The sequence below is a fragment of the Anolis carolinensis genome, chromosome 2, assembly GCF_035594765.1.
Source record: "Anolis carolinensis isolate JA03-04 chromosome 2, rAnoCar3.1.pri, whole genome shotgun sequence".
NCBI classification, from domain to species: domain Eukaryota; kingdom Metazoa; phylum Chordata; class Lepidosauria; order Squamata; family Dactyloidae; genus Anolis; species Anolis carolinensis.
The window spans coordinates 222,819,902-222,844,812 of record NC_085842.1 but is presented as its reverse complement, the minus strand read 5'-3'; the positions used below and the strand labels follow the sequence as shown (position 1 = coordinate 222,844,812).

Below are 24,911 nucleotides of genomic sequence, written 5' to 3'. Positions count from 1 at the left end.
TCTCTACCTTTTCCATCATGGTTGGTGGGATCATGTGAGAACCTTTTCATTGGCTGATAAGTATCTGAGGTTGAGTTAATGCTTTTGTGTTCTCTTTCAGAGATGGCTTTATCCTTCCTCTGAAATATAGCCTAAAGCACTGTCGTTTGTTGCCAAACTCCAATCCAAATACAGGAATTTTAAAACTGTTTTAAACTTTTTTTTTAAAAAAAACTATCTTGATTGATTCTTAATCCATCTAAAATGCAGACATGTGCTTTTCATCTTAAGAATAGACAAGTATCTCAAGCTCTGAGGATTACCTGGGAAGGGATCCCACTGGATCATTGCAGCACACCAAAATACCTGGGAGTTACTCTGGACCATGTTCTGACTTATAAGAAGCACTGCTTGAATATCAAGCAAAAAGTGGGTGCTAGAAATAATATCACAAGAAAGCTGGCTGGCACAACCTGGGGATCACAACCAGACACAGTGAAGACATCTGCCCTTGCACCTTTTCTATTCTGCTGCTGAATATCCATGCCCAGTGTCGAATACATCTCATCACATTAAAACAGTGCATATGGCTCTTAATGTGGATGTGGCATTGTCACAGGATGTCTAGGCTCCACAGTGCTGGAAAAATTATACTGTTTAGCTGATACTGCACCACCTGCTATCCGTTGGGAAGTAGCAGCCTGTAATGAAAGGACCAAGGAATTGACATCTCTGGCCCGTCCTCTGTTCAGATATCAGCCATCAAGCCAATGCCTTAAATCAAGAAATAGCTTCCTAAGATCTACAAAGATACTCGAAGATACACCCCAGCAAGCAAGAGTCCAAAAGCAGCAGGTTAAAACCCAGAACCTCGATCAGTGGCTGATACTAGATAAGAAACTCACCCCTGGCCACCCAAAAGACTGGACAACTTGGAAGGCACTGAACAGACTGCGCTCTGTCCCCAAGAGATGCAGAGCCAACCTTAAGAAATGGGGCTACAAAGTGGAGTCTACAACATATGAGTGTGGAGAAGAGCAAACCACAGACCACTTACTACAATGCAGTCTGAGCCTTGCCACATGCACAATTCTCTTCTCAAAGGACACCAGAGACATTCCAAGTGGCCAGCTTCTGATCAAAGGAAATTTAGTATAATGCCAAGTTTTTAACTTTGTGGTTTTTCTGTACATTATAACTGTCTTCTCAATTCGCTTCTGAAACAATAAATAACTATTTTTTTTTAGCAGAACTGAAGTTCAATTATTGTATAACGTTTGTAACAGTATTTTTTGAAAAACCTAAACTTTTATTTTAAATTGTGTACCTCAGGTTCCACAGTAGGGAAAAAATGGGATATAAAACAAATGAATGAATCTTTGAGTTATTTCTGGACTATGGTTCCCCAAAGCTTTAAAGGTAAAGGGCAACAGGAGTTGTAGTCCATCTGGACAAAAATCTATCCATATGTTTTGAGAAAATGAAAGGACATGACCATATCATCATTGGTATCACAGCAACATAAACCTGTCATATAGGTGTAAAAGATGTGGAGTCAGTTGGAAAAAATAATTTGCTGCTCCAAGTCCTCACTACAAACATAATTGAACAGACAAGGAATCGGGTTTTTTTTTTTAAAGCTAAATCCCAGAGAAATGTGTCACTTTATCCCACACTTGCCTTTTTAAAATATATGATCAATTCCTGAGAGGAACTATAACTTCAGTATACTACAATACAACTAGCGATTCACAAATGTGCCAGCCCAGGGAAAAATTATAGTTACCAATCTTCTGTGCTGTGTCTCTGCTGAGCACTTGTGAAGCATCCACTCCTCCCACCTATTTCTCCTGAGCATTCAGGGAAGTAAACATGACTGAAGGATGATTTTTGGAGTCTTATTAAATAGCTACATGCAGTCTGTACTTTCTGATGGAAGAGTAGAAATGTAGGTGTTCCTAAGGGAAGGCAGTCTGGATGCCTTCAAATAGTGCTGTCCTATGCCATGCTGCTCATATGAGAACACTGGGTAAGGAGTTTGGTTGATTGGATACAGCTCCTTGAAAAAGGAGGCATCTAATAGCCAGGCTGACACTATCATTGCGCAGCAATTTTATGTGCAAGAAAAAAGGACTACAGAAACTACAGGAAAGGAGATTCCACCTGAACATCAGGAAGAACTTCCTCACTGTGAGAGCTGTTCGACAGTGGAACTCTCTCCCCCGGACTGTGGTGGAGGCTCCTTCTTTGGAGGCTTTTAAGCAGAGGCTGGATGGCCATCTGTTGGGGGTGCTTTGAATGCAATTTCCTGCTTCTTAGCAGGGGGTTGGACTGGATGGCCCATGAGGTCTCTTCCAACTCTACTGTTCTATGATTCTATGATTCTAAGGAGTGAGTAGCAGCAGAAATGGCACGGCTGTTTCTTCTGAGCCCCTCTCACTGATTTCCTCCTTTGAAGAGCAGATCATCATCATAGGCGATCCCTCGTAGTTTGAGGATGATGGTCCTCCATTTCTTGGAAGACGCCTGTGTGTGATTTTTTTTAATGTGTGGAGGTTGGTGCATGGCTGGTCAACACACAGTCTTCACAGATTGAGATCCCAGCAGTGGTGTGATTAACACAACGAGAGTGGCTTCTCAGTCTGTTGCAGCCTTCTTCCGCCTTCACAGCCGTTGTAACATGTATCATTTTATCCTCTGCCTGCTCCGTCATTGAGATCTTTGGGTTTTCAGATTGTTCTTGGTCTGGATCCTCCCCCGTGGCCACTCCTGGGAGTGCATGACTCCAGTGGTTGTGCCCTCAGGTTCATTGAAACACGCAAGCCCCCTCACCACATCATGGTGACAATCCATCGAACACCCTGTATCTTGACCCTATTCTGATACCTTATACTGATCTGCCAGTTTCAGGTGTGATGGAGAATTTTCCCCACTGCCAGTACTGTGGGTTCAGTGTGGCGCGGGAGACACATTTTCCCTCCGTCTCAAAGATTTGCCGCAATCCCAGCAAATCCCCCCCGCTGTTAGATGACTTAATGTGATGAGGTCCTAAATGACAGTCTTGCTTCTGTAACCAGTAACAGTGCAAATACCATATCCTTGCATGCAAAAGTTTGGATATTTTCCTCTATGAGAATCTTTGCACATTTTAACATAGTTTTTCAAATTTTGCATCTTTTTGGTGAAAATTTCATTTGTTAAATGCGAGGGGTGAGTGAGGATTGAAGACTATTTGCCATCCACAATGCCTTCCCCAATATTTTTGCATGTGTGAAGGATTTCTCATAAGAAGCACTGAAATGGGGGAAATGGTACACCAACTGTTTCTCTTTCAGATGGGTGCACTGAGGTGTGAGTTTTCTTTATATAGTATTTCGGCTCACCACAAAGTGGTGCTACAGCAAACATATGTGGTGAGTGAAGCCTGAACATCTGCTAGTCCTTTCCCAGCATCCCAGAGCCAGAGGGTAGCTTTTACTTTGAAAAACAAGGCTCTTACCGAGTTCTCTTTAATGCTCAATGTCATTTATTCACTTTAGTGCCATTTGGATGATGGACCATTATCAGACTAGTCATGGGCCTACTTCAACCTCCTCATTATGGCTGCTGTCATTATGACATTAGAATACCCTTGTTATTCCTTAACTTAGTGAGATCACCGTCGTGAATCTGATACTTTAAAAATCTTTGAATGACAGTTCAGAATTTTCCAAATTACCATTCACTGCTCAATGAATATAAGTTTTAGCTTGGGATTGTCTTGAGAATTATAATAATAGTTAAGAATGGAAGATATCTGCAAGGCCTTGACACGGCTCATTTTCCTTTTTATCAGGTTTGTCAATGCAAGGGAACAAAATTGCTTAGCAAGTCCAAAGAAACTGGTGTCACATTCCTGACTCACAGTCATTATTTCCCTTACAATTCATTAAGTATTTCATACACTTTATAATTTTTATATGACCCACATAACAGTTCTGTAAAGGAGGCTGTGCTGATAGATGAGTAACTAGCTTCATTCACAGGGCGAGTTGGATGAGATGAAGTTCTACGACCTACAATGTCAGGATTAATTCATAATATTAACTGCAAACTGGTGAAGTGTTAAAATGTTTCTACCAAAATGATTGATAAGGAGTTACTTTTTTGTGATGAGAGTGTAGAAAAGTTAAATCCCAAACATAAAGGAATATTACTTTACTATTATAATATGAATCATTTTTAAATCATGGTCAGAAGCTACATGCTTCTGGTGTGAGAGAATTGGCCGTCTACAGAGACGTTATCCAGGGGATGCTCAGATCTGCACACTGAGCCAATGGGAATGGTAGGGAGGCTGGACTTTGCTTGTGAGGCAGGATATCACCAGTTCAGGAAGGAAACAAAAGAGGTAGACCATAAGAATGGTACCTAATGGTGGTCAGAGGTACCCTCCATCTGGTGAATTGAAACAATAGGAACAGATATGGTAAATTTAGCTCTGTTTGGATAGTCCCAGTGTGGGGGAAACATTAGGTAATTCAATGAATTTCTCTGGTGCAAATAATGCACTGCAGTGGAGTCATCGACAGACATCTCCACGGCTTTAGATAACTGAAATACATCCTTGGAATTAGCTATTTCCTATTTAATTTGACATTGAGCCAAACAGAGAAGTGAATAATCATCCCATAACACAGTAGGGCGCTGGGTGCTATCAATGCTTTATTGGCGACATAGAGCATACTATCTCAAAAGATGCAGTCATTGCTATTGTGCATTCCCTGATTCACTCTGATTAAATCTAAATGAACCAAAATGCTGCAGATTCATCTCTGGCTCTGTGACACAGCCAGTCCTGCAAAAATTTAGATAGGCTGCCAAAGGCACCTATAAAACCAAGACATATTGCATATGCTCTTGTAAGAAATCAGATGGAAAGCAGGTTTGTGCTAATCTGAAAACAACCTTTTATTGTATCACTGGCAAAGAGCACCAGTTTTTTCCCCAAACACTAGCCTCATATGGACACAATTAACCCACTCTATCCTTTCCTTAGAATTTGAATTGCTTTTACTCAGGGACATCTCTGATCTTCATTGCTTTGTTGGGGCCACCTGAAATACAGCTATATTGGGAACTGATGTCAGTTTAGCAGACCTCAACTCAGTATTGTAAAATTATCATTTGCCCCTTTTCAGGATGATGCCAAATGCTGGTCAGGTCTGGCCCTACCATTAGACCAATGGTTTCCAACCTGTGGTCCGTGAACCACCAGTGGTCCCCAAGAACTAAAATATGGTCCATGACCTCACCATTACTACACCATTGCAAAGAGAATGACTAGTCTTGCGAAACCCTCTGATAGTGCCGAGGCAATGGGGATGTCGGGAGGGCAGAGGCTGATGACCCATGAAAGGCGCGACAACAAGCCTCTTGACTGCTGCATCTCCTCCTCCTCCCTCCCAGTGAGTGGAGCCATTCTATGTGGTGCTTGGAAACAGGGCCCCTTGGTGTCTTCGTTTTTAGGCCTGTTCCTGGGGTTATTTGTGGTGCTGATTCAAGAAAATTGCATTGGATCGACCATATCAGCTCTAGATTCTTAAATATGGTTTTCTGTGGGTGGGCAGACAGCGACTACTGGTTGGTATATTTTCTGTATCAGAAACTAGAGCTGATATGGTCTATCCAATGGAATTTTCTGAATCAGCATCCCAAATAACCAAACCTAAAGTTGATCAAAAACTGATGTGTAACCCTTTTGGTACTAATGTTGGAGAGTAGTCCCTGGTCAAAGTGGCCCCTGGTCAAAAAAAGATTTGGAACCACTGCATTAGACAGAGTGAGGCAGCTGCAGATACTCACAGGAGGGATAGGATGCAAAATATTAGAGGAGAGAGTTATGTGTACCATGGAATCTCCCCTCCAAATCTTCGATCAAGCTATTACTCTCAAATACGGTGGAAGACATTATGGAGACATCCATACTGTAGACCAGTGGTTCTCAACCTGTGGGTCTCCAGGTGTTTTGGCCTACAACTCCCATAAATCCTAGCCAGTTTACCAGCTGTTAGGATTTCTGGGAGTTGAAGGCCAAAACATCTGGAGATCCACAGGTTGAGAACCATTGCTGTAGACCAGTGGTTCCCAACCTTTGTGTCTCCAGGTGTTTTGGACTTCAGCTCCCACAGTTTCTAACAGCTGGTAAGCTGGTTGGGAGTTTTGGGAGTTGAAGTCCAAAACACCTGGAGGCCCAAAGGTTGGGAGCCACTGCTGTAGACTTATCGCAGTTTGACATCACATAACAGCAATTGCTCAATGCCATGGAAAAATAACATTCAGAAATTTATTATCACCCTCCATCCATATTTTGTTCTTATAAGAGAAGATAATAGTTACAGGAAATTCTAAAAATTCCATTTGAAAGTCACCCAAGCCAAAAGTAGAAAATTTTCAAAAAAAACAAAAAACAAAAACAAAGCAGCAGGTTGGAGATCTCAAAAAACAAAACAAAACAAAACCAAGCAAAAAACCAAACAATCAAATTTGGCAGCTTTTTAAACACTATAGATAATTTAATAAATAGCGTAACTAATAACTTGATTCTAGGGGGGAAATTAAGCTGATATTTAAATTTTTCTCAGCCAATTAATTAAAAATGAATCTAATTTGAGTTGTCTCTTTTTGTTAGCAAATTCCCAATTTAATTGATAACTTAATGCATTTTGACTATTTACTTCCTCTGCTCCCTGTTACTAGTTTACTAATTATGTTCTTCCATGACTTCTCTGCTCTTACCAGAACTCAGATGGAATCTAGGGAGCGGGAGGTAGTTGAATGGGAAGGCAAGCAGACTAAAAATAAAATGATGACACCAGAGATATTACCAGGGGAAAAAAGGGGTGTGTGAAGACAAAAGAAATAAAAGAATAAAGGGACACCTAGGAATTTTAGGCTTACTCAAGGCTGCTCGAATAGCTAACATAGGAAAATGCAAGCTCTGTGTCAAAATCACAAGGGGAAGTTCTGATTGGGAGAAGTTGCTGAAGATGTAGCATTGGAAAACCGAATTCTTTGTTAAATGATTGCATGTTAAAGAAAGGAAACAAATCCAAGTCCCCATCTTCTGCATTTCAGAAAAGAGAAAAAAAAGGTTAGCATGCACAATGTGTCAGGGAAACAAACTGCTTGCATAGGAGAAACGTGAGAGCTGAATCTCAGAGGAAATCAAGAATTGGCCTATACCTTCTGCTCTCCAACATCCCAATACCTGTTATCTGAGTAGTTACTTCTCTTTTTTGATGACAAAAACGAGTCAGTATTAATAGATGGAATATCCAAAGGAAAAGTTATACCCCCTTTTTTTTTTACTCTATAGGAAAAAAGAAAAGAAGAAACTAGTGTAATCTAGATCAATCTCACTGTTTTATTTATTTATTCTATATCATGCCTTTCTCTCAGTACAGGACCCAAATTGGTTTACAGCAGAAGACTGAAACAAAATAGTAAAGAATCACAACCGTTAGGGGAAAATATGTCATCTTGTAGCTTTTTCATAATGGTCCATTGCTTCATAACATGGACCAGGCTAAGCCACCGAGCAACCACCTATGTGTATTTTTTTTCCCATTCCAGAATCCAGAGCTCCAGGCTGAGAAATAATCATGTACTCTTTCTTCCAGTAGGCAACCTACAGTCATGCTGTTTATAAAATGAACCAAATTTTTCCCATTCTGTTCCATAACTCTCTGTGTAGACCTTATTCCTAAAAATACCCCAAGAGCACACCCATCAAATCTGGCATCGCAGACAAGAAATTAATATGCTTTCCAGCATGTTATACAATGTATATACTTGTGTGTAAAAGCTGACATCATATATAAGTCAAGGGCAAATTTTGGAGTCAATATAATGGATTTTGATATGACTCATGGATAATTCAAGATCATTCTGCGGAAAGGGGAAAGTGCCAACATTGCTTCAGTAAGTCAGCTTGGTCTCCACCACCACTATTTTCCCACCCCATAAGGCATTTCATCAATCTATCCATAGAATGGGATGGTTTCTGTTTTTGATAAAAGTTGAGGTATAGTACTAACTCTTATTTTGAAAAAAGGAGCCATTCTAAGTGGTGAAAGATAAGAGCTTAGTCCATGTGAATATGAAATGGCGCAATGATAGCTGGAACAACCTCGGACTATGATACTAGATTGTATGGTTTTAAAATTGATTGTAATGTTTGATATGTTTTTAGTGATTGGTTTTTAATGTACAGAGTGATTTGCTGATGTATGTCTGTAAGGCATAGAATTGTTGTTGATATATATGTGAGCCACTCTGAGTCCTCTTCGGGGTGAGAAGGACAGACTATAAATATGGCAAGTAAATAAATAGATAAAACCCAGGAGGTTCTTAAAAAAGCACTGGTCCTCCTGCTCTCTCAGTGCTCCTTTGAAAAGACACACCAAAGAATCATTGTCATTTTCTCAATTCAGCAGTCAAAATGGCCAGAATCAACCACAGTGGAGAGAGTAATAGGGGCAGTGCTTCTTTTAGGTTCTCCAAGGATGGACTAAGCTGTCGTCTTTTGCCACTGTATTCAGAGAAGTTAAGGTAAGATACAGCACTTACATTGAGCTGTGGATAATCTGACCCATTTTTGGATTCATTTTTTCACTAGAATTATCTAGACGTATATCTAGACTTATATGTGGATATATACAGTAAACAAAAGCTGCCGCCTCCACAATGGAACATGAACAACAACAACAACAACAACAACAACAACAACAACAACAACACTTTATTCATATTCCCCCCTATCTCCCCAAGGGGACTCAGGGCGGGTCACAGTACACATACACAGCAAACATTCAATGCCGTTGGGGCAGACAGGACAGAACAGACAGAAAGGAGGTATATTGTGTTTGAAGTCCAGCTTTGATGCCTTGGAGGTTGTGCTTGGACTCAGTCACAGGGGAGTGCTGTTGCTCCATTCTCTATGACAAAGAGCCATCATGACTTCCTCCTTCCTTTTGGACACCAGAATTTTATGATATACTAAAATATCTCCCCTCCTTAATTAATGGTACCTAATTTTTCTATTTACAGCTCTAAGCTGTTTTTGAAGTGCTTAGGTAAACAGTGAGCAGGGCTTGACCGATGGGTCCTCACGCTGACAGGGCTTTGAACTGGCTACTTTTCGGTTGGTAGATCTTATTACTGCTGGTGTCACGACCCAGGCTGCAGAGCACCAATAACCATACACAGAGGCCAGAATCTATCTAATATCTTTATTAAGGGAATATATAAAGTTAGTAAAAGCAAGTGTAAGAAATAGTTCAGAAGTAGACCTTTCAGGGAAGGTCAAAATTAGTCCAAAGAAACAATGTCCAGTATGAAATATTAAGGTCCAAAGTTGTAATCCAATAACCGAAACACTCACTTTGCCAAGCAAAGTGAGGGGAGATGACAAGGTCCTTTAGTCCATGAAACTTGAGCAAGGCTAGGAAGTAACTTGATACTTGGAACACAAGGCTTGAAACAAGGCAACAAGAAACGAGGAGCAAGAACAAGATCCGTGGTAATTACTTGGCAAGGTCCGGAAAGCAAGGCAAGATCCGGGGAGTAAACAAGGCTGGGAGCGGAGGCTTGGAAACAGGAACGAGGCTTGGAAACAGGAACGAGGCTTGGAAGCGGGAGTAGCGCTGTCCACACACACTACTCCAGTAGCTGACGAATTGACTCCGCAAGATTCCTAAAGGGCAAGGAACCTAAATAGGTTCTCGTTTTCCCACCAAAGAACACTTCTCTGGGGAATCAGAAACGAAAGTCAATCTCTGTGCCCAGATGTATGACTCCCTAAAATTTCTCATGGAAGCAGGCTTAATCATCTGAATGCTTTGCTGCGATTCTCAGGCTTCTGCGATTAGCCTGCTGAACTCCTTTTTGTTGCTGATAATAATTACGGCGAGAAAATGGGGGAGATTTTGACTCAGGGCTTGTTTGGCAGATTTCTGGAGGACAAACCTCCTGCAGGTGCAAGGGCTCCAATTCTGGCTGGGAAAGTTCCCTTTCTGGCTGAAATGGTGGAAAACCCAAGTTTTCCTCTTCATCCGTCACAACAGCACTAGGAACGGGACTACATGGCCCATGAGTCATCACACTATCCCCCTCCTCAAGCCCCCTCTCAAAATAGGGCTCTCTCCCCGAGGCGCGAGGCCGCGGCTTGGTGAGGTAGGTCTGATGGAAGCGGCGGGTTAAATCGGGGGCATGGACTGTGGAAGCGTCTTCCCATGAGCGTTCCTCGGGGCCAAAACCCACCCAGTCAATGAGATATTGCAGGCGGCGGCGGTGAAAGCGAGAATCCAAAATGTCCTGAACCTCGAACTCCTCCTCCCCATCCACCAAAACAGGAGGGGGGGCCGGCCGGTCTGCATCAGGGCGCACACCATCCGCCGGAAGGAGCAGGGAGCGGTGGAACACCGGATGAATGCGCATAGAGCGCGGGAGTTGGAGTTTGAAAGTCACGGGGTTAAGTTGCGCCACCACCGGATAGGGACCAATGAAGCGGGCATCTAACTTCCGGCAAGGGCGATGGGAGGGCAAAAAGCGAGTGGACAGAAGAACCCGGTCTCCTACCTTGATTTCGGGGCCCGGCTGGCGATGTTTGTCAGCGTGGCGTTTATAGTCCTCCTTGGCTTGGTCTAGTTGTTGGAGCAAAAGTTGTTGCACCGCTGTGAGTTCCTGCAGCCAGTCTTCTGCTGCGGGAACTTCTGAGGTTTCAACAATAGAAGGAAAGAAACGTGGATGGAAGCCGTAGTTTGCAAAGAACGGGGTTTCTTTAGTTGAAGCCTGGACACCATTGTTATAGGCAAACTCCGACAGCGGTAATAGGGAAGCCCAATTGTCCTGCTGGTAGTTTACATAACAGCGAAGGTATTGTTCCAGAGTGGCATTGGTGCGCTCAGTTTGCCCATCCGTTTGGGGATGGTGAGCCGAAGATAAACGAGAGTCTATGCCCAATAGTTTTTGTAGTGCTTTCCAGAAACGAGAGGTGAATTGAGACCCACGGTCTGTGACCAAACTTTTGGGCAAACCATGCAATCTGAAAACATGCTGAAGGAATAAATCTGCAGTCTCTTTGGCCGTGGGAAGGCCATCGCAGGGAATGAAATGGGCGAGCTTGGTAAAAAGGTCCACCACCACTAGGATCGTGGTGAATCCACAGGAAGGTGGTAGGTCAGTGATAAAATCCGCCGAGATTATTTCCCATGGGCGAGATGGAGTAGGAAGGGGATGCAGAAGCCCTGAGGGGTTCTCCCGTCTTGTCTTGGAGCGCTGGCATACTGGGCAGGAATTGACATATTTTTCCACATCCTTGCGGATCTTGGGCCACCAGAAATCCCTTAGGATCAAATGCATGGTTTTAAATAGTCCGAAATGCCCTGCTGGCTTGCAGTCGTGACACAGACGAAGTGCCTTTTCCCTGCCCGGCCCCCGGGGGGATGTAGACATGATTTCTATAGCAAAGTAAACCATCCTTAAGCGAGAAGGGAAAATGTAGTCCTTGGCGAAGTTGGTCCTGAGCCCAGGCATCTGCTTGTTGACTGGCCCTGATTTCCTGAGCACAAAGGGGCCCTGGAGTAGAGGGAGTAGATTCAATTGGAGTGGATTTGGTGTTTCCCACTGTGAGCGTGGCAAAGTTCTCGGGCTGCAGCAATTGGGACTCAAAGGTCTCCTTGCGCCCTGCAGCATATTCCGGTTTTCGTGACAGAGCATCTGCCTGCTTGGTCTGGGCTGGGGTTACGTAATGAATTTGGAAGTCAAAACGCTCAAAGAATAAAGCCCAGCGTTGTTGTCTCTGATTTAGCTTGCGGGCAGTTCTTAGATGTTCTAGATTCCGATGATCAGTGTGGACCTCAATGGGAAATTTGGCCCCTTCTAACCAATGTCTCCAAGTTTCAAAGGCTGCCTTTATGGCCAAAAGTTCCTTTCCCCAAATAGTGTAGTTTCTCTCTGGGGCGGTCAGCTGACGAGAGTAAAAGGCACAAGGGTGAAGATGTTCTCCCACTGGTTGCAAGAGTACCGCTCCAATTGCCACATCGGAGGCGTCTGCCTGTACGACAAAAGGGGTTTCAGGATCTGGGTGCTGAAGGATTGGCTGTGACGTGAATAATTTTTTTAGTTGTTGGAATCCTTTCTCAGCTTGCTCTGTCCAGCGGAAAGGCTGTTTCCCTCGGATGCAGCTGGTGATTGGATCAGACCAGCGGGCAAAGTCTGGAATGAACTTGCGGTAGTAGTTCGCGAACCCCAAGAAGCGTTGCACCTCTTTCTTGTTGGTTGGCGCCCGCCATTCCAATACTGCTGCAACCTTTGCCGGGTCCATGGTGAGCCCTAGTGGCGAGACACGATATCCCAGGAAATCTACCTCTTGTAGATCAAAAGCGCATTTTTCCAGCTTGGCATAAAGTCCATGATCCCGCAATCGTTGTAACACCATTCTAACGTGGTTCTCATGTTCTGATTGTGATCTAGAAAACACCAAAAAATCGTCCAGGTAGATAATCAAGAACCGGTCTAGATAATCCTGAAAGATATCGTTGACAAAATGTTGAAACGTTGCGGGAGCTCCACATAAACCGAAATTCATGACCAGGGTTTCGAATAAACCGAATTTAGTCTGGAAGGCAGTCTTCCACTCGTCCCCTTCCCTGATGCGAACTAGATTATAAGCTCCTCGAAGATCCAGTTTGGTGTAAACCTTAGCCCCTCGAAGCCGGTCTAAGAGGTCCGAGATCAAAGGCAGGGGATACCGGTTTCGCTTAGTGATATTGTTCAATGCTCTATAGTCCACCACCAAGCGTAGGTCCCCTGACTTCTTTTTTACAAACATCACTGGGGAAGCGGCTGGGGATTGAGAGGGTCTGATAAACCCCTTGCGGAGGTTTGTCTCTAAGAACTCCCTGAGAGCTTCTTGCTCTGGTTCAGTCAGGGAGTAGAGGTGTCCTCGCGGGATCGGGGCCCCCTCCACCAAGTCAATGGCACAGTCATAAGGTCTATGTGGGGGTAGTCTCTCGGCTTCCTTTTCATTGAATACATCCCAATATTCCGAGTACTTCTTGGGCAAGGTGATGATGGGTTCAGCGTCTGTGGCATGACAGACCTTGGCTACAAGGCAATGGTTTTGGCAATATTTTGAAGCAAACTGCAGTTCTCTGTTGGACCAGGAGATGCTTGGGTCGTGGAGTGTCAGCCATGGAATACCCAAGATCACAGGGAAGTGGGGAACCTCGGTAACAAAGAAGGAAATCTCTTCCATGTGTTCCCTTATCCACATTCTGGTGGGTTCCGACCACTGGCTTACTGGACCTGTCTTGAGGGGGCGGCCATCGATGGCTTGCACCACACGGGCATTCTTGAAGTCATGATATTGTAATCCCAGAGAGTCGGCATACTCTCTATCAATGAAATTGTTTGTGGCTCCTGAGTCTATCATGGCATGGACCATGACGGGTCCTTTTTTCACTGACCACAAGGTGACCACTAGGAGAAATAGGACCCCGGTTGGCGGCTCTTGAGTGGGGTTTTTGACCGGGTTGGCGAGCCTCTCTACGCCCGGTCGCTGGCTTCCCCCGCCGGCTGTGCGCCAGCTGCCTCAGACGTCTTCGTCTCCGTGGAGGACGCCGCCGCCAGACGAGCGGCGGGCTTCCCTTTGGCTGGACACTCTCTGGCAAAGTGGCCCCCGTTTCCGCAGTACCAACAGAGATTTAGGCGTTGGCGGCGGGCCTTCTCGGCGGCATCTAATCTGGGACGCACATTGCCCAACTGCATCGGCACCTCCTCGCTTCCTCTGGGGTATGGGGCTGGTGGCGGGGGTCTCCACACTGGACGCGGCTGGACGCCGGTGGGAGCGGGAGGTTTCGCTCCGGTCCTACCGCTCTGGCCTCGGATCCATTGCCTTCTGTTGGCAAGCATGACTTCAGCTCGTAAACATTGATCAATGAGTGCTTCAAGAGAGTGTGGAGGATCCACCTTGGAGATTTCCTCCAGCATCTCGATGTTGAGACCCTCCCGAAATTGTCCTCTAAGGGCTACATCGTTCCATCCGGTGTTATGGGCCAGCACTCGGAACTCGGCTATGTACTGGGACAAGGGTCTGTCCCCTTGGGAGAGGCGCCGGAGTTTGTGGCCGGCTGCCTCCAAATTGTCCTCGATCCCCCAGGTCGCCTTAAGGTGGTCCAAGAAGTGTTGCGCTGATCTTAGATGTGGGGAAACTTGGTCGAACAGTGCCGTCGCCCAGTTGGCCGCTGGCCCGTCTAGGAGACTGTAAATCCACGCCACCTTGATGTCTTCTTGGGGAAACTCGGCAGCACGGGCCTCTAGATAAGCCTGGCATTGGCGACGGAAAACATGAACCTTAGAAGCTTCTCCAGAAAACTTGGTTGGCAACGCCATGGCCGGGAGACGGATTCCGCGCTCCTTCAAACCCCTTATTTCACCATCCTGCGCGTTGAGCTTATCACGGATACGGTCCACTTCGTCCTTGTCGATGGTGTAGCTGAGGGGCTGGGCCCCCGGTCCGGCTCCGGTAGACATTCTGGCCTAGGTTAATTGGTGCTTAGGGTGGCGGAGTCAAACTGTCACGACCCAGGCTGCAGAGCACCAATAACCATACACAGAGGCCAGAATCTATCTAATATCTTTATTAAGGGAATATATAAAGTTAGTAAAAGCAAGTGTAAGAAATAGTTCAGAAGTAGACCTTTCAGGGAAGGTCAAAATTAGTCCAAAGAAACAATGTCCAGTATGAAATATTAAGGTCCAAAGTTGTAATCCAATAACCGAAACACTCACTTTGCCAAGCAAAGTGAGGGGAGATGACAAGGTCCTTTAGTCCATGAAACTTGAGCAAGGCTAGGAAGTAACTTGATACTTGGAACACAAGGCTTGAAACAAGGCAACAAGAAACGAGGAGCAAGAACAAGATCCGTGGTAATTACTTGGCAAGGTCCGGAAAGCAAGGCAAGATCCGGGGAGTAAACAAGGCTGGGAGCGGAGGCTTGGAAACAGGAACGAGGGTTGGAAACAGGAACGAGGCTTGGAAGCGGGAGTAGCGCTGTCCACACACACTACTCCAGTAGCTGACGAATTGACTCCGCAAGATTCCTAAAGGGCAAGGAACCTAAATAGGTTCTCGTTTTCCCACCAAAGAAACGAAAGTCAATCTCTGTGCCCAGATGTATGACTCCCTAAAATTTCTCATGGAAGCAGGCTTAATCATCTGAATGCTTTGCTGCGATTCTCAGGCTTCTGCGATTAGCCTGCTGAACTCCTTTTTGTTGCTGATAATAATTACGGCGAGAAAATGGGGGAGATTTTGACTCAGGGCTTGTTTGGCAGATTTCTGGAGGACAAACCTCCTGCAGGTGCAAGGGCTCCAATTCTGGCTGGGAAAGTTCCCTTTCTGGCTGAAATGGTGGAAAACCCAAGTTTTCCTCTTCATCCGTCACAACAGCACTAGGAACGGGACTACATGGCCCATGAGTCATCACAGCTGGTGGTTTACCAGCTGGGCTAAAGCCCAGCTCAAAACCTTGTGAAAATATTGGTTTCTAGTTATTGCCCAGGGAATCTGGACTTTAATTGGAAGTTTTATTGTAGTTTGTTGTGTATGAGGTTTCTTCAATAAGAAGATCAGCAAAACCAGATAGTTTTCCCCCCAAAAGCTTATCCACCACAATGCATCTTCCACTCTAAAGTGCAGGTGAGACAAAGGATCGGGGAGCCAGCCTCTGAACATTTAACAGCATCTGTATCTGCAAAATATAACATTGAGGCCCCATACTAGAAAAAAATGTGCTAGCTGGTTATAGCAGATTGTTCTGAGTGGCACTGGCTCTGCCTGCAAGGAGTGGGTCCTGAATCATGAACATGATAATTACAAAATGCATTTACTCACATTTACCCCAAATTTGCCTTGACACTGTCCAAAAGTGTACCATCAGCAGCCATCAGATTACACTTTAAATGGAAAATGATGTAAGAAACCTAAGCAGAGCCTGGTTGGATCCAACCAAAGGCTGACCTAGTCTAGCATTCTGTTCCCATAGGGACCAGGGTGATGCCTTTGGGAAACTTATTGATGCTTTTCCTTCTACCACTGACATTTTAGGACTAAATTGAAAGTGACATTAAATGCGTCTTTGCATTTAGCATGCACTTTTTTTTTTTAAAAAAAAGCAAAAATATGCACTGACTTTGGGGAATAAGACAAGTATCATAACTATTAAGACTGCAAAAAGTGGATGTTCTGGAATCTGCTATATGTAACAAGGGAAGATGTCAAGTAGGTCATAGAAAGTGTTTACTCTGGGGGGGGGGGGGGGAATCCAACCCTGACTTTTCTGACAGAGAGGGAGGGAGAAACTGTCACAGGAAACACTGGTAGATGCACTGCCACTGAAGTTGTGAGTCTGCTCTTGGTTTCACTCTGAAATTTGAAGAAGCTATCCAAGATGCTGCATGCTTTTTGAAGGAGAGGTAGAACAACATTTTAGAGGGCTTTTGGTAAATTTCAGACTAAACCCCAAAGCAGATTTATTTTTGACATCAGAACCATCAGCCTGCACTGGCGAGTCAACTTTTACAGAGACTTAAGAAGCCCAACTTATCACCAGGACATTTCTGCAGAAGTTTTGACTAATCTCAGTACTTAGGTCTCATCCTTCCTTCTTTGGTTGCTCCTACTATCCTGTTTTCCCCTAATCCTCCGAAACCTACCTTGCTTTGCTCTGTCTTTTCCCCTTCACAAACTCATTTGAACATTATATCCAGAATCTCTCCGCTCCTGTTCTATCTTTTGCAAACACATAGAAAACAAAAAAATTCTCTCATCATCTGCAAGCTCTCCTCTAGAGCAACAGAGTTTAACTTCTGATCAGCATACCCAACAGAGCTTCCATTGTGTTGATGTGAGTTTTCCGGGCTCTATGGCCATGTTGCAGAACAGTGGTTCTCAAACTGGCTGTTAGAATTTCTGGGAGTTGAAGGCCAAAAACATCGGGGGCCCACAAGTTGAGAACCACTGTTCCAGAAGCATTCCAGAATGCTCGTCGGGGGAGGCCCTCCTCTCGCTCCCACCACCCTCGCAGTCGCGGTTGGTGGGGACGAAAGAGAGGGCCTTCTCCATCGTGGCCCCCCGGCTTTGGAACTCGCTTCCTAGAGAGATCAGGCAGGCCCCCACCCTCCTCTCCTTCCGTAGGAGCTTAAAAACCTGGCTCTTTCAAAAGGCCTTTGATACTTAATCTGGTGTTGGACTGATCGATCTGCCCATTTTATAATAGCCCCATTCTTGAGGTGTTGCCAATGCTATATTGCACTTTGTCAATTTTAACTGTGAAATTACCTTCCCCATTTCGGCCCATTTCGGCACATGTTGCACGTTGCCTGGGTTCTATGAATTAGTCTCCAGTGTTAATATTGTATGTTTTATGTTGATTTTAACGATTGTTTTTACTGTAATTGATGTTTTTATTGGATAACTGTTTTATTGCTGTGTTTTGATATTTGATTGTTTTATCGGGCAAGGCCCCATGTAAGCCACCCCGAGTCCCTTCGGGGAGATGAGGCGGGGTATAAAAATAAAGTTATTATTATTATTATTATTATTATTATTCTGGAACATGGCTATATAGCCTGGAAAACTCACACCAACCCAGTGATTCCAGCAATGAAAGCCTTCGACAACACAGACCTTCCATTGATACTAAACTGTGCTACAAAGGTTCTGAGGGACACTGCTCCTCAAGGACCCACACCTTAAGTGAGAACATTCCTGTGTGTTCTGCCTCCTCAGGTAAACCATATCCCATTCACTCTCTCAATGGGAGAATGGGGATGCCACTCAAGAGTTGACACTATCCCAAATCACGTATTGATGGTAGGAGCTCTCCTGAGGTCATAGCTGACTGATTCTACTTCTTAATGTCTTCAATCCCTTGGAAAGCCTAGGGAAGTGATTTTTTTGACTCCAGACATGATTTTTTAATTGTGTCAGAGGCGACTTGAGAACATTCTGCAAGTCGCTTTTAGTGTGAGATAATTGGCAGTCTACAGAGACATTGCCCAGGGGACATCCAGATGTGTCACCATCTCGCTGGGAGGCTTCTTTCATGTCCCTGCAAGCTAGAGCTGCCAGACGAGAGTTCTCCCTGTCTCATGGATTCAAACCAGCAACCTTCAGGACAGCAACCCAACCTTTAAGTCAGTAGTCCAGCTGGCACAATGGTTTAACCCAATACACCACTGCAGCTCCTACCCAATCGATATTCCTCATTCTTTAGTGCCCCCTCCCTCCTCACTGCTCTCCTTTTTAGCCTTTAGGGAAAAGTTCTCTGGACCATGTTGTGGGCCAACAGGTTACTGGATCAGAGCAGGAAAAGAAGAAGACCAAGTTAGAGACAGAATGATTTAATCAAGGAAGCCACAATTATTTTAAGATTTTTTTTAAGCAATGGAAATTTGATAATTAGTAGGTATGGTTTTTAGTGGGGGCCCCTGGTGGCACAGTGTGTTAAAGCGCTGAGCTGCTGAACTTGTGGATCAAAAAGGTCCCAGGTTCAAATCCCTAGAGCAGAATGAGCGCCCGCTGTTAGCCCCAGCTCCTGCCAACCTAGCAGTTTGAAAACATGCAAATTTGCGTAGATCAATAGTACCGCTCCGGCGGGAAGGTAACGGCGCTCCATGCAGTCATGCCAGCCACATGACCTTGGAGGTGTCTATGGACAACGCCGGCTCTTCGGCCTAGAAATGGAGATGAGCACCAACCCCCAGAGTCAGTCACGACTGGACTTAACATCAGGGGAAACCTTTACCTTTACCTATGGTTTTTAGTAAACTTAGCAAGTGGAATTCAGTTAAATCTCTAATGGTAGAATAATAAGGTTTTTTTTAAAAAATCCCTAATTGGTTCTTTTTCATCATAATTAGTGGAAGCAGTTTTTTTGTGTAGCTTTGTTATGTATTGTTTAGTTGGTTGTATGCATTGTAATAGATCAGTCGTTTAACAATGTGTCACTTTTAGTTCAGTTTAGTTTTAGCTGTCCCTGTATGATATGTATGCATAGTCTTCCTTTTTCTCTTGTTTTTCTTGAATGCTGTTTACTTTGGTGTGAAATAATTTGCATGCATTTCTTCAATAGTAAGATGCCATTGATTGTAACATGCACTCTAATTTCAGTACCAACACCACCAACACCAAAAATATGTAAGATACATCTGTGATTCTAAGATGCACTCCATTTTTAGTGATGTTTATATAGGAGAAAAAGTGAATCTTATAATAGAAGGAATACATTTTGAAAAAAAAAAGTTAGAGTCCTGAGTTTACAAGAACTCAATGAAGAGGGCTGTTGAAGAAAAGGGTCATGGAAGTTTCTCAGTCATAGGCCCTGTCAAACTACTACACTGTGGCTACTAGTGTAACTTTCAAATGTGCAAATGGCCTCCAGTGCTAACATTTTAACTTGATTAAATCTTCTATTATTGCAGTTTCCTGATGCTGTTGAATTGCTAATGTTGCAAGAGTTCTGATTCTAGAAATTCAGCCATCTCTTTTCTACAAACTTCTCCTTCAAAATAATAGTAGTGGGTAATGGTTCTTACTGGGTGTTCTTTTCTATTTTTAATTCTTGAAATGGTAATGTTTAGTCCATTTGCCTTGCTTCAGTGCTTTAGATCTTTATTTGAATTTAGATTGCTTTTTGCTGTTGCTCTTCTAGTTCACTTACAGTTTAATTACCAAGAAGAGACAATGGGAGGAGGACACCCAGTACTTTCATGGGTCAGGATGGTGGCATTCTCATTTTATTGATGGTCTTCTTCAACTATCTGAAGGACTGTATCTCCCTATAGGAACATGCCAGAATCTTAAGATTTATAGGGCTTTCCTATACCTTTTTATCCAAGCAGGTTTTAATGTGTAGTTGCTCACAATGAGACTTGTTATGGTGGTGTGTGTATTTTTTTTTAAAAAAACTTTTATATGCCTTTTAATGATTTTATTATTAGTTTTTTTTCATGACAGGAGTGACTTGAGAAAATGCAAGTTGCTTCTGGTGCGAGAGAATTGGCTGTCTGCAAGGACATTATCCAGGGGACACCCGGATGTTTGTTGTTTTACCATCCTGTGGGAGGCTTCTCTCATGTCCCTGCATAGAGCTGACAGATGGGAGCTCACCCTGATTCCCAGATTCAAACTGCAAACCTTTCAGTCAGCAATCCTGCCAGCACAAGGGTTTAACCCATTGTGCCACTGGGGGTTCCATTATATGAGGGTTACCCAGAAAGTAGATTACGTTTTGGAATTAAAAATGAACAAAGTATAGGAGAAAACATTTACCATATGCAGTTGAAAGCCACACCCAAATACCACTTCTCAACATAGTTGCCATTCAAATCTAGGCACTTATCATAGCGATGAATGAGCTTGGCAACTCCTTCCCCACAAAACTCTGCCGCTTGCCTCCTCAACACAGTGTTTTGGCGATGATGCGCAGCTGCGGAAAGGGGTGACGGGCTAGTTGAGGACCCAAACGGCAGAGTTTTGGTTCTTACTGATGTTATATAAATAGATAATAATGTGATGCTTTTTAATCATGTTTAATTTTTTATTGTTGGGTTACAAATAAATCACTAAGCTGTAAAACTATTGGAGGCTAAAATCATCGTGTTTATATGTGACCCTGATAATGAAGACACTTCACTGTGATTGAGATCCTCTTGGTGACATATGCTGCAAAAGGGCTGGTATCCTGTCAGTGATACTTGGGATTGCCCCTTCTTTCATTTACGCTTGCATAATAAATGCTTTTGCTTCTTCAGAAGAAAGGAATTCTTTCTCTCTCATCCAGTGATCAACGCTTTTGCAGGACTTAACTTTCCTCCATGTTCATTTAATAAATCAGTGGAGAGAAGGGTAAGCCAGAGAAGCATGTGTGTCTATAACCAGATGCACAAAGACAAAGGCATCCTCCTGATCCTTCTCCAGAGTTACTACAGGATGATATTATACATCTGGTTATAGGCGTATAGCTTGCCACTTCTCCAATGCCCATGTTTTCTTCTAAACAACCATATAAGGCAGTGGTTCTCAACCTGTGGGTTCCCAGATGTTTTGACCTTCAACTCCCAAATAGCCTAACAGCTGGTAAACTGGCTGAGATTTCTGGGAGTTGTAGGCCAAAACACCAAAACAGTGGTTGAGAACCACTGATGTAAGGGAACACAGGATGGAGGTGAGTCCTTTAGGAGGATAGAGAGGTGTTCCACCTCAACCTTATTATACATATCATAGTTCAGGATATAGTACCTTCTTTATTCCGGCATAGAGAGGTACCTCCTGTGTCTGTACAAATACTTGCTTGAATAAAATGCCAGTTTTACATCACTGAGACAACTTTACATCACTGGGAATGGTTGGGAGGCTCTTATTGGGATAACAGTGGAGGCCTGTGGGTGTTTCAAAGATACTTAAATTGGATCCTATGGTATAAAAACACCTGGTAGCTGAAATGCAGCCAAATTCAGATTGGTTCAGTAATGCTGATTTTCAGTTCCAATATTGCAAACCAGGTGAACTCACCATGACTAAATGCTAGCAATAAACCACCTAGACTCAGCCTATTTGCAGGAGTATTAATCAGTGACCATCCAGGGAGTCCCTTCTCTGGCTCACTTTTCTTGGAGAAGGACTCAGGAGGCACAGTAAATGTGGTTTATTTTATAGAAAGTTCACGGTACAGTACTTCTAATTCCAGGAATGCCAGGATGGGTTCCTCATGGGAGAGTTCATTCCAGTTAGAACTAATTATACTGTCCAGGTGGAGTTTATATGAGGCAGCCTAACAACAAAGATGATATCTATTTGAGCACAAACAAGTCCTTTTCCTAATTGGAGCAGGTGTGAAGGAATAGATGCCTGAAACAATTCTATCAATTGAGCAAACTTTAGGTATGACATTTACAAAAGTATTATAATTTAGAGAGAGTCTTTCCCCCACTTTAGTGTTGGAAGGCCGTTTCATTTTTTCTGAAGTTGCTGTTGTTTGGATTCATGTTTTTATTTCTGGATTGTTGGTGGTTGCCTCTCACTTTGAGATTTGGATGAAAGAACACCCATATTTTGATTGGCAGGGATTGGAGATTTCATCAGAAGTGAATAACATCCCAGGTGTCCAAGATGAAAGGGAAGTTTCAGAACTCAACAGTGCCCTTTTTCATAACAATTCGGAGACACCTAACACAACATTTTCTGCTGAGATATGAATTCTTTAAAGACAAGTTTTACTTCTATTCTAACTTCTTAAGCCCAGCTTTTTCTAAACCACAAACATTCAGATAGGAACCTGAGCTAATTGAACAAATAGGCCATGATTTGTCATCTTGCTACTTCTAAGGCAGCACAGCAGAGTCATCACAAATAGTACAGAGTTGGCCCAAGGCATTTTGAAGTGCAGCAGCAAATGGAATATCCTATCTACCCAATCAAAACTTGGAAAATTAATCTGAAGAAGAATGAGTATGATGACATATTGAAGTCTTCCAGAGAAATATTGGAATGTTCCTTTGAGAACTGCTGCATCATCTTAACACTACTCAATTATAAACAGTTCCACTAAGTCATTACCTTAATTGTTCTTCACAGTAATTTTCCAAGCTCTGCACCCAAGCTGAGATGTGCAGCATCCAAAGTGAAAGAGATTATTTTGGCAAACAACACAGAATATTCCACAAACCTCTCTCCCCATCCTTATCTATAAAAATATACAATGACAACAAAATTCAGAAATAACAATTACTACCCTTTCATGAACTTATTAAGGGGTTTTCTTCACAATATCTATTCAGAGAAGGTTTTGCCTTCTCTGAGGCTGAGTGATTGTGAATTGGCCAAGGCCAAGGAGGATTTGTACCATGGTACCCAGATTAATAGGGTCTCCGATGGCACAGTGTGTTAAAGCGCTGAGCTGCTGAACTTGCTGACCAAAAGGTTGCCAGGTTCGAATCCGGGGAGCGGAATGAGCACCCGCTGTTAGCCCCAGCTCCTACCAACCTAGCAGTTCGAAAACATGCAAATGTGAGTATATCAATATGTACCGCTCTGGCGGGAAGGTAACGGCACTCCATGTAGTCATGCTGGCCACATGACCTTGGAGGTGTCTATGGACAACGCCGGCTCTTCGGCTTAGAAATGGAGATGAGCACCAACCCCCAGAGTCAGACATGACTGGACTTAACGTCAGGGGAAACCTTTACCTTTACCTACCCAGATTAATAGTCCAGTGCTTAAACTATTACACTATGCTAGCCTCTAGACTCCACCCAAACTTGGACTAAGCATTTAACAACACAATATATACTAACTGCTTTTCAACACTCACATTTTCCCAAATGGGCAAAAAATTGAAACTAAATGTTGCATCAGTTGTGGTTTTGTGTGGAGGAGCTGTGGCTCATTGACAAGTAGGAACATGGGTCCATCTCCCCTGTGCAGTGTCTCATCTGCAGTATAAATATGATTTCAGAGCCCACACTGCATGGAACAAAAAGTCTTTCAGTTGACATATTGGTTTACACTCCTCTTTCATAGCAACCCACATTGCCGTATAAAACAGTTGCTATGCAAACAGTATAATCAGGTGCTTTACATAACATGTATAATGTGATTTGTTTAGTTTTGAAGCTTTTAAATCAAAAACAAATCATTCCGGTATGTTGAAAATTATTAATAAAATTCAACTCTCCTTTCGGTACATTCCAAAGATCTCATTTTGGAACTTCACTCTTTTGCTATGAACAGTAGGAAATTTTCACAAGAGTTTCCCAATCGTCTCTTTTTGTGTTACACTTCCCATTGCCAGATTAGATTTTGAAGCTTCCTCCTAGAGCTACAATAAAGCAAACATTTTTACATGTGCAAAAATAAAGCAATGTCAGTATTCCAGGTAGAAGAGGCCATTTTGGAATAGTTAATATGGGTAGATGCTTAACATCTTTGAGCATCTTCTAAATTTGCAACACTTTTCCAGGACCCAAAAATGCACAGATCCCTTCTCTGGGGCCTTCAAAGTGGTCTGGAGAAACCATTTTTGATTGTCCTGTGGGAAATTAATGGGTATTGTGGGAAAAAAATAAATGGTGGTGTCAAACTGTCTGAGAGTCACCACCTAAACATGGATCCAGCTCAAATCTCAAAAGGTCAGCTGTCCTGGATAATAGCAGTGGCACTCCTTACCACTTTTAAAATGCTGTCTGCTGACTGCAATTAACTTCCTTGTTATGTTTCACTGACATCTGAGAATTAGATGAATCACAACAATTTATGCTGAAGTAGATATTAAAATAAAAGAAAGAACATCCAACAGCTATGATAAGTCCCTATCATGAATGCTATTAAGCATTCTTAAATTTCCCCCTTTGCATTTATTTTCCCTGCAAATTGTTTCAGCAGTTGGGAGCAGCCATCTATCCTGAGTTGAAGCATCATCACCAACCACCACTACTTAGTGCACTTACTTTTCCCAAAAGGTTGATGTGTTGCATGTGTAAGCATAAAAAATTGTTTATCTATGCTTCATGATGACGTTTTTAAACCATTCACTCTTCTGGGTGTTTTTACAGCCAATTTTGCCATTAGGTAGGAAGTGGCTGCAAGAAGAGGATGCTGAGCTGGGTGGAGTTGAGAAGGAGATAGGAGAACATAGGAACATTTTTTAAATTACAACTCTGTGGAAGATCCACACTTTTTGTGCATGACAGTATTTTCTGGCCATTTTTCTTTGCAGATAACAATAATTCTGCACAGGAATATCTTTTTCTGGCAATAATATTCCATTTCCTGCACAAGGTAGGTAAAGGTAAAGGTTTTCCCCTGACTATAAGTCCAGTCGTGA

The 24,911-nt window shown here is 43.3% G+C and overlaps 1 protein-coding gene across 1 annotated transcript in view; it reads right to left on the bottom strand.

Moving 5' to 3' along the window:
- grin3a (glutamate ionotropic receptor NMDA type subunit 3A) overlaps positions 1-24,911 on the bottom strand; it is a 219,151-nt gene that overhangs the window by 44,636 nt on the left and 149,604 nt on the right. The gene's annotated exons all lie outside the window — the stretch shown is intronic.